General features: G+C 38.3%; 1 long non-coding RNA gene and 1 pseudogene across 1 annotated transcript in view; both read right to left on the bottom strand.

Moving 5' to 3' along the window:
- Nucleotides 1-9,767, bottom strand: part of LOC141432935 (uncharacterized) — a 56,767-nt pseudogene extending 47,000 nt beyond the window's left edge.
- LOC141432899 (uncharacterized) overlaps nucleotides 1-11,979 on the bottom strand; it is a 205,105-nt gene that overhangs the window by 181,044 nt on the left and 12,082 nt on the right. The gene's annotated exons all lie outside the window — the stretch shown is intronic.

Below are 11,979 nucleotides of genomic sequence, written 5' to 3'. Positions count from 1 at the left end.
AATGGCTAAGTGTTAGAGAACCTGACTATGCAGCTTGAGGTCCGTGTTCCATCCCCGGTCTGGGCAGATATTTATATAACAATACAATTGAAAATACAAACTGAAATATAGATGCACAGAGAAACCAGAAAAATAAGACCAGCACTGAGAATCGAACCCAGGTCCTCAGCATTCCGTGCCACGTGCTATACCGCTACACTACACCACTGCTGGACAAACAGCAGTAGTACGTAGTCCAGCAGTGGTGAGCGGTGCTGGACAAACCAGCAGTAGTACGTAGTCCTAGCAGTGGTGGAGTGGTATAGCACGTGGCACGGAATGCCGAGGACCTGGGTTCGATTCCAGTGCTGGTCTTATTTCCTGTTTTTTCTGTGCATCTATATTTCAGTTTGTATTTCTATTTAGGTTTTACGGGATGACCGTAAAAGTAACAATTTGGAATTGAAATAAAAAATACAAAAACCAATCTTACCGATACGAATGTTTGTTCTCGGGTCTCGGGCGTTAAATATGTATTTGTGTAAGTATTTATCTATAAAAGTATCTGTATCCGTTGCCTAAATAGTATTAGAAACTTTTTTGTTTGCGGCTGTTATTGCCACCTGATTGCCTTCGCCTTAGACAAAGATTTTACTTTATGCATGCTTTAGCATTAAAAACCATTTTTTTATTCGACTGGATGGCAAACGAGCAAGTGGGTCTCCTGATGGTAAGAGATCACCACCGCCCATAAACACCTGCAACACCAGGGGGATTGCAGATGCGTTGCCAACCTAGAGGCCTAAGATGGGTATCCTCAAGTGCCAATATTTTCACCGGCTGTCTTACTCTCCACGCCGAAACACAACAATACAAGCACTGCTATTCCACGGCAGGATTAGCGAGCAAGATGGTGGTAGCAATCCGGGCGGACCTTGCACAAGGTCCTACCACCAGCATTTTATGTATAATTTATTGAATCAGGCGTTACTTTGCGTATTTGCATAAGTTTTTTATTTATGTTGCCTTTAACCAGCAGAAATACAAAGTTTACGAGCATAAGGAATAAAAAAACTTTTCAATGGTTTTTTTAAGGTTTATGACGGTGACTGAAGCCGTGGTGGCCTAGTGGTTTGACCCATCGCCTCTCAAGCAGAGGGTCGTGGGTTCAAACCCCGGCTCGCACCTCTGAGTTTTTTCGAAATTCATGTTTGAAATTTACCACGAGCTTTGCGGTGAAGGAAAACATCGTGCGGAAAACTGCACAAACCTGCGAAGCAATTCAAATGGTGTGTGTGAAGTTTCCAATCCGCACTGGCCCGCGTGGGAACTATGCCAAGCCCTCTCATTCTGAGGGGAGGCCTGTGCCCTGCAGTGGGACGTATATAGGCTGGGATAATGACGGTGATGTGCACTGTACCACCACCATGACAAGTAAGAAACGTCCTTATTGTAATTACCTCGACTATTGAGCTGACAGCTGTTCGTTGACAGGCAAATCCACAATACGTTATTAGTGTTAGTGTACATTTAGCTTTATTTACGGCTTTATTCAGACCATTTGGTTTGACAACATCGTTTATAACATCATGAACAATAAGTTTTTTTTTATAATCCATACTTAATATTATAAGAAGCCGTGGTGGCCTAGTGGTTTGACCTATCGCCTCTCAAGCAGTGGATCGTGGGTTCAAACCCCGGCTCGCACCTCTGAGTCTTTCGAAATTCATGTGATAAATTACATTTGAATTACCACGAGTTTGACGGTGAAGGAAAACATCGCGAGGAAACCTGCACACACCTGTGAAGTAATTCAATGGTGTGCGTGAAGTTCCCAATCCGCTCTCGGCGCGCGTGCAAGCTACTGCCCAAGCCCTCTCATTCTGAGAGGAGGCCTGTGCCCCGGCATTGGGACGTATATAGGCCGGGATGATGATGATGATGATGATGATGATGATGATGAATATTATAAATGAGAAAGTGCGTGTGTGTCTGTATGTTTGTCCGTCTTTCACGTCGAAACGGAGCAACGGATCGACGTGATTTTTGATATGGAGATATTTTATGAGCTCGAGAGTGACATAGGCTACTTTTTATCCCGGAAAAATGCAGTTCCCGAGGGAACAGCGCGCGATAACCGAATTCCACGCGCGCGAAGCTGCGGGCAAAAGCTTGTGCTTAAATAGATACAAGCTCAGAAGCCGAGGCTCGGGTATAAAAAATAAATAAATAAATAAATATCACGAGATAATTCACACCATTGACCTAGATTGTTTTTTGGAATCTTTTTGTATTTTTTATTTCAATTCAAATTTTTACTTTTACGGTCATCCCGTAAAACGAAATTTAAAATACAAACTGAAATATAGATGCACAGAAAAAACAGAAAAATAAGACCATCACTGGAATCGAACCCAGGTCCTCGGTAATCCGTACGCGTGCTATACCGCTACACCACTGATGGTCTACACAATTGACCTAGTCCCAAAGTAAGCTTAGCAAAGGTATGATCGTTAACATTTCAAATCTACCACGAGTTTTACGGGGACGGAAGACATCGTAACCAAACCTACATAAGCATTCAAAGCAATTCAATAACACACAAACTTAAGGGTAATTCACCACTGCACTTATAGATAAAATTTATCTAACACATTATAAATTAATAGTGAGTGAAACCCTAAAAACTAGAATAGGCTTCGCGCAACAAAAAGGACGAAGTAAAAGATAGAATCGCCAAGTCTCCAGCCACAGAACCATAAGTTTAAGAAATCGTAAGCTAGGTACTTTAATTTCTCCATCCATCTTTTGCTTCCACATAAAATATCATCTATTATTCACTTCGACGTTTTAACCACCACTTTAAAAGATATCGCGAGTCACTTATGCTTTTATTATTGTTATCGATAAACAATCAACGGCATGTCATGCTAGCCGTCCCAGCGTCTAAGTTAAACGACTACTACGCAGTTGAGAAAAAACTTAAATTTAATTTAACACGTGTCAAATTGAATTGAGTTAATCCAATCATGACATAACAAAATGTCTCATGTCAGCGTAAACTCAATAGTCAAGCGTTGAAAAACTTTCAATGGTCGGTTACATCATATTCAATTTATAACTAAGTACGGGAACACAGTAAAGCATGGTGTAACAGTAAGGAGGTAGCCGCTAAGTGTGGGGCACTACACTGCGCGTAACATGGCACGCACTTGACCGGTTTTGAGCCTTAGCAGTCTGTGTATCTGTTTTCTGTATCGCTTACTATATCTGGTGTATAATAAAGTCTTTGTATTGTATTGTATTTGGGGGGCGGGGGTTGCCATAATCCCAACGCTTGGCAGGCGGCTTGGGGATCGCAGTGTTATGCTGATGGTTTACACAGAAGACGCTGCTGCCCGTCTTCTGGATTTTTCCCTTAGTCGCCTTCTACGACACCCAACGGAATGAGATGGGGGGGAGCTATTCTTGTCCGGCCACCCCACGGATAAGGAGAGTAGCGGGAAACCGGTGGATGCAAGTGGCGAGTTGTCGTTCATTGTGGCGTTCTAAGGGGGAGGCCTTTGTCCAGCAGTGGACGTCTTCGGGCTGATGATGATGATGATGATGATTGTATTGTATTGTAGTCTTACTGTTTATTTAAGAGTCAATTTTTTTTTTTATCTCTCAAAATTGTCAGCTGTTGCTCGCGACTCCGTTCGCGTAGAATTCGTTTATCGCTATCCAGTTGGAACTATGTTTGATCGAGTTTAAAGACAAAACATTTTTAATTTATGTACACACGAGAGACTGGGTGTTGGGCAAAGATCTTCATTTTCATACCAACATAATTATTTTATCTCTATCCTTTGCAAGGATTTTAATAATACTAATAAATCTTTATTTCGCATAAGTAAGAATTAGGTACAGACATGTTCATGCAAAAATGAAAAAAAAAAAATGATAAATCCATTTTGAAGGACGCTTGTGACCAGCAGTGGATCTCTTCTGGCTGATATGATTGAAAAACGATAGGTCACTGATTCTAATCAACCTAATGTTGACATCACGTCATCGTTACTTTCGTTCATACTGTGTTGTTTAATTTCTCTACTGTCCTTAATATGCCTACTATCAACCCAAACATGGCATGACATGTGATAATACCCTCGTGTTGTGACATGTCCACCATTGTGCGTTAATAGCAGCATTATGACAGCGATGTCGAAATTATCTTATAGTTTAGAGGCTGTTTAATTGTGATGATCTGTCATTATTGTAGGTTAGTTTTTTGTTGTGGCCGTTTTATGTTTGTTTTATGTGTGTTGATTATGATATAGAATGAAAGCTTTAAGATGACACGTTTGAAATATTTCTTCGTCTCATACCTATCAAAGAGAAGATTTCTTTTTATTATTCTGAGTCGATCTGATCCTATATCGCATTAATCTGTGGTTTTATGCGTATTTACGGAGATTTTTTGGAAAACGTTAGTCTCACCAGTTATGATGTGAAGTTTGTAAAACTTTTGTAGAATGACGTTTGAAATATTTTCGTTTCGCAACTTGCTTTTTTCGCCGAGTAGTTAGATGTTAGAAAATTGACGCGTAGAACCTTTATTATTATTTTTTATTTTAACAGCCAAAATCTCTTTTTGTAACATTAACGTGTGTGCATGTATGCGTGTGCGTTTGATATTCTTTCTTAATACGGCAGGACGGATTTGGATGAAACCTGGTAAGTAGATGTATGTCATGTCAAATCTCGATATCTCAACCGAAATCACATTTAGATACCGTATTAAAAGAACGCAATGTAGGTAGTTTTTAACCTCCGACGCAAAAAGAGGTGTTAAAGTTTGACCGATTTGAATGCGGTTTTTTTATTTGAAATCAGGGTTTCTAGTGATGGTTCTTAGACATGTTTCATCAAAATCGGTTCAGCCGTTTTTGAGATGTTGAACTTTGAAGTGAAAAAGTCAGCGGTTTTCCAACTTTTCGTTGGTTATGGGTTATAGTGAATTTCATTTGAAATTCAGGAATTATAATTTAACTGCCCAAACACTTATAACAACTCTTGTAACAGTCAGTACTTGTTAGAAAGAGACAAGCGCAGCCGCACTAATTCTAAACTGCGGTTGTAAGTTATGAATATTGCGGATTCTAGTACCAGGCGAGCATAACATTGAAGTAGTAATTATTCTAAGCGACCTCAAAGCCCCGCTTAAGGGGGATGCCTGTGCAGAACTAAAACTGTTGGTGAACCCCTTTCATGGGCCCCATTACCTTTTAATCATGCCCTCTGACTAATTAATTAGGGTCAAAGGTGTGCTATAATAATTTAAGCTGCTTAGCTTTACAATAATTTTAATGTGAGACCATTTTCAGGAAGGCTTACGTTGAAATATGGCGGGATTTATAAAATAACTTTTAACTATCTCCTTTCGATGCAAAGTCGACAATACCTATGGACCTATTGTTTTTTGGAGCCTTAGAAAGAGCAGATTCAACAAACAATACTACAGCAAAGTCATCGACATAACTCGAAGATTATCCGAGTTGAAGTGGCAATGGGCGGGCCACATCGCTCGAAGAACCGATAAACGTTGGGGGAGAAAAGTCTTCGAGTGGCAACCACGAATCGGAGGGCGAAACTTTTGCAGGCATAGATGCACCGACGATACCGCGAGACTTGTCGGCAACCAGTTGATGCAAATGGCGAGGTTTTCGTTTTTCCGGCTAATGATGACCGACGATTTATTTACGTTTCATTTTCGACACACTAATGTGATCTAAATAGGTAGGTACGTCTTTTAACGTTTATAATACGTTGACTCAAGGTCAAGATATACATGAACTTGTAAAACATACTCACTCACTCACTCATTCAGCATAATATTTTCCGAGCTCGATGTTGGTTACTGTAAAGTAAAACATAAAACCCTGAAAATTTTATTTTTTGACTTTATAACCCGTTACAAATAAAATATACCTAAATTATATTAGTTTGCAAAAAGTAAAGTAACTTATATCAGTTTGCAGCGACACTGAGGCGAGCAGGTCCCACGCACCCCGATACCGCGTCTCCTCACCCCCGCGCACTCCCACCACACTCTTTATGCTCGCACTTGTATCACTTAACACAACTGTTATTGCATTAATATTTTACGGGAATAGTTTGACTTTTAGATATATTTCAATTTGTATACCTTTACACTTAAAAATGCATTTGTGTAAAGTGATTCATGACGAAATATATCACTTATCACAAAAAAAAAAATTGTCTCGCATTGGTTAGTAGGTACATGTTGAGTTGTACCCTGGTCTGGTTTTAGAAAAGATGGTCAAAAGTGGTATAACTGCAGATATATCAATATTTCCGAAATAAAAAACCGAAAATAAAATGTTAAAATAAATTCAATTTAACTTATAACACAAAGCACGAAAATAACCTTTAGAGCAATTACATAAAGGGGTTACAACTTGATATATATCAATGTGCACGATTTTTTGCCGAAACGCTGCTAGTTGTATCACTTTTCACAAAATTATCTCCGAAACTATAGCACCTAAAGATACGTGAGATAGATCCAAAAATTCGTTCTTTTTTTCTGATTATTTCTTTAAATAAAAACACACAAAAGGGTACAAGTCGAGTTACATCACCGATCACAGGAGGTACAGAAATTAATCAAACTTTCTTTTGAAGTAATAAGAGGTTATTATTTCTATGGACTAATCTGTTCTGAACCTAAAATATTTCCTGAACTTTCAACCCACAAACACAAAGTTCCTACAACAGTTCATTTTCCATACTAAATATTGATTTTTTAATTATAGGTGTCAAGCACTGTTTCAATTTGAGTTAATTGCTATTAATTAATACCAATGGCTCTAAATAATAGTGGCGTTTAGCGCAATATGAAGTAATTTGTATCTTTGATTGTGTTATTTTACTCGTTCAATAAATATTTCTGACCACAATGAAATTATAAGGAAAAAACCGGCCAAGTGCGAGTCAGACTCGCGCACCGAAGAGGGTTCCGTACAAATATTTATATTAAATAAATAATAAATAAATAAATACCACGGGACAATTCACACCAATTGACCTAGTCCCAAAGTAAGCTTAGCAAAGCTTGTGTTATGGGTACTAAGCAACGGATAAATATAATTATATAGATAGATTCATACTTAAATACATAGTAACCACCCAAGACCCGAGAACAAATATTCATATTCATATTATATGATGTAACTAAAAATGTATGCTTTTCCCAATGTATGGAGAATTGTACAGCGCCGCTACAAATAATTTACGCCGTCGCTATCAAGTACGGTCACCGTAAACTCATGGCAGTGGTACTGTGCTATAAGACGTTGCTTCGTACCAAATTTCAAGATTCTGAGTTCACGGGAAGTATCTTTAGGTTTTGATTCCCTTGTGGGTGTCAAAAATTTGCAGCATTAACGGATGTATCTTTTGATAGTGTTGCCTTAGAAGTTTGATTTTTTCACAGCTCCAAGGGGCAGTAGCCAGCAGCAGCTAGAAGTTACCTCCACGCGTTCCGGAGAAAAAGGTTTTTGACAGACAGACAGACGGACAACAAAGTGGTCCTACAAGGGTTCCGTTTTTTCCTTTTGAGGTACGGAACCCTACAAAGGATCGAATAATTGCCTTGACATTTAATTTCTTTTTATTGACTAGTTTTTAAACGTGGTTCTTCTCACATGGACAGTTATGTTAAAAAACTGAAATTCGCAAAAAATGAAAACTGTACAATTTTTTATTATTATTTAGAAACAAACAGTCTTATACAATAATTTTGCATTTTAGCTATTTTTATTTTGTGTATATCTACTAGACATGGCGATTGAGGTTTCGGGAATGTTCTCAATTCGTAACCTACCCTATAAAATCTCGCTAGTTACATACTCTCTCTCACACGCACCACACACACACTATACTCAAAAATCTTAAGTTAAATGTTAAAACAAAGATAAAAATCGAAACGGATTCTTTACACCAGAAGCGTGTTTTTTGTTACGGTGGCACAGAATTCTTCCAATACGAGTACAAATTGCACTTGTCCCATTTTTGTGATATTCTTGCATGTGCACGCTGGCGCTCAAATTTCCCGGTCGTTTTCGTAATTTTTCCTTTTTACACAAAGCGTACCGGCCCTAGTGGTCTGTGTGACACGCACGACTAGTTTTTGCGCAAAAAGTTTTAGCCGCATATTGTTCTGGAAAAATCTTTTTGTCCACGAACACTAGTAGAACGAAAACGCTTAAATACTGGCGCTTACGTAAAATTGAACTCCGCAGTCGTACAACGAGGAGTTTATACAACAATACTGGGAACACCCACACATACTAGTAATAATGTGTACTAAAAGACTTCTTGTAGGGTTTTATCTTTTAATTTAGCTGAACATTTTTTTTATCAAAACAGCTGGCAAACGAGCAGGTGGGTCACCTGATGGTAAGCGATCACTGCCACCTTTGAACACCTAAAGCATTATAAGGACTGCGAGTGCGTTGCCGGCCTTGCAATGGGCTATACACTTGATACGATTGACTTTTGAAATACCCAAATCATAGCTAGATGGAAAAACCCCAGCAGTGATTCCATTCCATATTTAACAAAATTAATTTGTTTATATTAGGTACTTGTCTGCTTTTGGTTGTTTGAATCAAAGAGATACATGGTAGGAATAGATGTTTGTATGATATGCGGTAGTTATCTACAAGAATTGTTTTCGTGTCATCACCACGCTAGAAAGTTGTTTTACAATCTATAGTTTGTCGTTTACTATTTAGGTGAGATTTTTTACACTATTTTTTATTAAATATACACACGATGTATATTTTTACAATAAATACAACCACAATTGACAAATATTAATGTATGTACTAGTAGTTCTGTGAACTGTTCTGTAAACCTCTATATTGGCATAGCTCAAAACTGGATGTTTACAAACACATATGAAAAAAAAGTTTGTCGAAATCAGCTTACAAAATTTCCCAAGAATCGGTTGAGAAATGAGTCCTGCTAGGGAGAACGGATAATCGGAAAGCCATATAGACATACGAAAGCATTTCCACCAAATTAAAACGGAGACGCTTCGCTCTCACTCACTTAACAAGTACATACAAAGGCGAACTTATTGCTTAGTACAGGGCTTTCCAAAATTATGTGTACATTGACTTTGCCAATTTTAGTACTAGCCTAGTAACAGGTTATCGGTTTGTAAATAGCCATTCTCATTTCTTTTTTTCTGCGTCTATTTTTGACCAGTACCACTACCATGAGTTTACAGTGACCGTACTCGATAGCGATGGCGTAAATTATTTGTATGGAGGATTGTACAGCGCCCCTACAAATCATTTACGCCGTCGCTATCGAGTACGGTCTCTGTAAACTCATGGTAGTGGTACTGCACTTGTCGCTTGACTAGGTCGCATCGGTACGCGTCGCCCCTGAGACAATTGTCACGACGCCCCAAGGCGTAGCAACGCAGTTTGGAAAGCCCTGGCTTAGTAGCTACCATCAGCCAAATATGTGGTCCACCAGCCTAAAGTTGATAATGCTTTGCATGTCATAATACAATGCTAAGACGTGTCTGTCAACTTGAAAGTTCGACTTCAGCGACATATTCATTTGATAGGAACTTGTTTAAAAATTGACAGACCACTTACTTGGCTGATGGTACGTTAGTTAAAAGTGAAGCTAAATTAGGCTGTTTGTAACGCGCCCTATTTACACTTGTTACGAGCTTAGGTACTTTAAAAACTTACTTTGAACATTTCCAGACTAACAAAAATAAACATTACCCAAAGCACGAAACCTAAAATAAGTACGAGTATTTATGTGGAATTATCCATTTCAAAGAAGTCTACAAGTTGTTTATAAACATTTTATTCTGCGAACTGTTTAATTAGCCTGTCAGTATTTTTGCCAAAAAATTAGAGTTTACGTATTGTTTGATCAGTTTTTCGTAATTGAAATGTGTTTTTAATTACGCAATAAATATATGCATATGCTCTTATTTTTGTTTCGTAATTAAATTATATTTATATTGTAGACTGATACTGTGTGGAATTCGTTATCGCTATCCTGCGGGAACTATGCAATTTCCGCAATATAAACTAGCCTTAGTCCTTCCCCGGGACTCAAACTATCTGTATGCCAAATTTCATCTAAATCAGTTCAGCAGTTTAGATGTGAAGAGGTAATAAACAAATAGACTTTCAAATTTTCGCATTCATAATTATTAGTGGGATGAATAAATAAATTAAACAAAAAAATACAACACTTTCTACCTATTTGGCAGCATGCGCTGGCTGTAGGAATGAACTTTTGCTTATAGTTCCCACGCGGGCCCAGTGAGGATTGGGAACTTTACATACATCACTGAATGACTTCGCAGGTTTATGCAGGTTTTATCGCGAAGTTTTTCCTTCATCGTAAAGCCTATGGTAAATTTCAAATGAAATTTTGCACATGAATTTCCAAAAACTCAAAATGCAAGGCCGGAACCGAAATCCTCCTAAGAACGCCACAACAACGACACCACGCTACTTGCATCTATCGGTTTCCCGCAACTCCCGCAATATCATCAGTCCACTTAGCAAGAGCTTACCAACGCTTCATCTTCCGATGAACTTTCTTTTTCTTATTCTTCAAGCGATGTGACCCGCCTGTAGCCACTTAAACTTGCATATTCTTCGAGCTACGTCGATGACTTTGTTCTTCGGCGAATTGCCGTATTCCGGATTCTATCGCGCAAAGAAACAACAAAAGATCCCTTAAAATTATAGTCATACACGCACGTGTGACCCTGCAAGGGTTCCGGTTGTTAGGGAACCCTAGAAAAAAGGTTAAGCCAAGCAAGGTCGGGCCATCCGTCAATATTTACTGTTAGACCAGGGCAATCTCTGAGTTTGCTTTGTATTTTCAGGATTCTCGATACTAGGGGTGTTTTACGCATCCACAAAAGATATCCGAAAAAGTTTTTTTTTTAACTAATTGTTATTGTATAATCTCATTCATTAACATTATAATGAGTATATTATTGCACTTGTTATACAACACAGGATGTAAATGCAAATTTTGATCTTTTCAAGATACATGTAGATTTTACAAGCTTTTATTTAGTTTCACCTGTCCCGTTATCTGTCTGTCTGTAATCTAATCTTGCAAGTAAAATTCGACCAACTTGCAGTAATTTGACTGACTTGAAAATTTGGTATACTTATGTAAATTGCGTGACAATACAATAATCTGGTAGTGACATCCTAGTAGTCCGGCCAGGATCGTCTCAACAGGACGGAACTCTTCAACGGTTAATGACATCGACTTGAAATTTCGTATGCAAATGTAGTTTGGGTGACAATACAAGTACAGTCAACAAAAAAGCTTGTATTAAAAAATGAAAGTTTTGCGAAAAACTTATTTTTTGTTGATTTTGGCCGTTCTCTATCAAAAAATTTTAGCGGCGCGGTATATTTTTTTAATTTACGCTTTCAGAACACAATAATAATAAAAAAAAATATGAAACTACCGTGAGACTCACTCATATTAAATATAATGACCCGGATAACTCACGTCTTAAATCGAGTTTAGCTATTGCAGCAGCCGCTGAGTCGCGTTGCTCCGAAGACGAAGGGCTACGGATTAGCCCGAAACATGTCGAGCTAAACTCGATTTAAGACGTGAGTTATTCGGGTCATAATATTTAAAATAATATATTCCGGATAGAGAATAACAACTTTATTTACCTATCAAAGTAGGATAAAGCATTCAATTCTATCGCTTAGTTTTCTTTTCAAACTTTTCATGTGACAATGCGATTTCTAAGAGCGAATTGTACCTACCCATATGATGCTAGCAATCAGAGGGTCACCGACGGAGCTGGCTGAAAATCAGTGCTGGGGCGTTCTTAACATCTCAGCATTATGCTGAGCCAGTGTCCGATTCACAACCGCAATGACACGTGCTATCTTACTTACTACCTAT

The sequence above is a fragment of the Choristoneura fumiferana genome, chromosome 11 (genome assembly GCF_025370935.1).
Source record: "Choristoneura fumiferana chromosome 11, NRCan_CFum_1, whole genome shotgun sequence".
Lineage (NCBI taxonomy): Eukaryota > Metazoa > Arthropoda > Insecta > Lepidoptera > Tortricidae > Choristoneura > Choristoneura fumiferana.
The sequence above is the reverse complement of the archived record's forward strand: the minus strand, read 5'-3'. Positions and strand labels throughout refer to the sequence as shown.